At 38.9% G+C, this 1,793-nt stretch overlaps 1 long non-coding RNA gene across 1 annotated transcript; it reads right to left on the bottom strand.

The window, feature by feature from the left end:
• Positions 1 to 233: 233 nt before the first annotated feature.
• Positions 234 to 1,231, bottom strand: LOC134214147 (uncharacterized). The gene is made up of 3 exons (XR_009979680.1): positions 929 to 1,231; positions 469 to 870; positions 234 to 414 (listed from the first exon to the last, which is right to left on the bottom strand). It is a non-coding gene; the product is annotated as an uncharacterized LOC134214147 (long non-coding RNA).
• Between the last annotated feature and the right edge of the window lie 562 nt (positions 1,232 to 1,793).

Below are 1,793 nucleotides of genomic sequence, written 5' to 3'. Positions count from 1 at the left end.
TTACTTTGGCTTTTGTAAAGTATGTGCGGCTCTAATAATTATTCGTTGATTCAATCATGATAAATTATATGTGCAGAACTTTTATAGCACGATAAGACATGCACATAGATTTTAAAAGGAAGCATCGCAAATAATCCATTACTATTGCACTTAATTTTAAATATGATAAAGCAATTATCGATATTTTTCAATTCTATTCAACGTAAGTATAAACAAAAATTAAAGGAGTTCCTTTTATTTCTATTGAATTTATTTTCCTTTCAATTATCATCGTATGTATTTCCTCCCGTTCGGCGGGAAAACTGAAATTTCGATTACTTCCGGAAAACGGGTTTCTTATACATTGAAGGAAAATTGCATGGTGATCAAAACCAAGTTCACCAGGATGTATACTATATACAACTATAGTTGGTCCTATAAAAGAAAAAAATACAGAATAGCGTCGTTTATAATAATAAAAGTGCTTACGTGCTTACTATTGCCGATCGCAGATCTTACTATTGCAGATCGTTAACATCCTGGAAATCTGTTTGTCGGGCAGGACTAGATACATAGCCTAATTGACCAAGGCCAGTACTAGCTCCACCTCCTGCATTGCTCCCAGCAAGAAACGCATCAGAAAAAGTAGGACGTACAGTTTTATTTTTCGCTGCTGTTGCGGCAGTTCCATCAAAGATCGTTTGATCCAATGAACATGTTGTTCGTCTGCACACAGCTGCTGCTATTGCGTGAAGCTACGAAGAAGGTCCTAATTTGAAGAGGGAGTGGATGCATTTTTCTCTTCCTTTACGTATGGTGGGGAAACTTTGCTGTCGGTTTCTTCGGGATACGGGTTTCTTAGGCTGACAGTGGGAAAATCGTATTCTGTTCCTAAAATAAAAATCTTCAATATAGCGTTTTCGCGGCTAGTGAGAATAAAAAAGCTTACGATTGCATGATGCACACCCAGGAATACAACTACAGAACACGCGCCGTGCTTTTGAGGAGAAGGGAACGTCCGTACATTTCAATCGAAAAATGCGAAAAACAGCTTGTTGGACGGGGAAGAACTTTTTAAGCAGAGTTGCGCTCCTGATGTTTTCATTTTTTTCCTTGACTGGCGTTTTATGTGCAGCACATGAGCTGCATTAGATGCACTTCAATTTCATCTAACTCAAAATTATATTCCAAAAACCTTATGCATAGTTATTATTAGGCACACATAAATCTTAAATTATGCTTTCAGTCAATGTTCTAAGTGCGAAAACATTTAAAATATATCATTCGTTTTATTTGAGTGAACAACCTTGTGCTCGATTGGAACAACCGATTTGACAGCAAATGCGCTGTTCAAATTTTGACACTTCATCTCTTTGTTATGAGTGCAGCCTCTTTAGTAATTATAACATATTGTAGGGTGCTGTCAATACGATACACCGCGCGGCTGTTGTAATGTTTCCAAAAGCGCATTTGCACAAGATTCCACGCGGCGTTCCACATTCGAAAGGAACAACCGCACCCTAGGAAACGCCGCAATGTTATCTCCCCATAAGAATCGAGTATACGGGCAGCAAAAAACGCGGTGCGTCGTTTCCTTTGGGGAGCGCCGCGTGTACTTTTGGGCAAATGCGTTAATACATTTGCCTTATGAACACCGACAAACCAGCGGGCCTGTCTAATTCCAAAATTGGCAAAAAAAATTGAACGCCGTTTTACTTGCAGTGTAGTAACTCGTTCTGTCACTGCTGACATAAGCGATCATTTGATAAAAGAAACCAAGAAAGAGAGAAGGAAAAATGCGCGAGAATCGACTA

Source organism: Armigeres subalbatus, chromosome 2 (assembly GCF_024139115.2).
Source record: "Armigeres subalbatus isolate Guangzhou_Male chromosome 2, GZ_Asu_2, whole genome shotgun sequence".
NCBI classification, from domain to species: domain Eukaryota; kingdom Metazoa; phylum Arthropoda; class Insecta; order Diptera; family Culicidae; genus Armigeres; species Armigeres subalbatus.
Note: the sequence above shows the minus strand (reverse complement) of the source record. Positions and strands in the feature narration are given on the sequence as shown.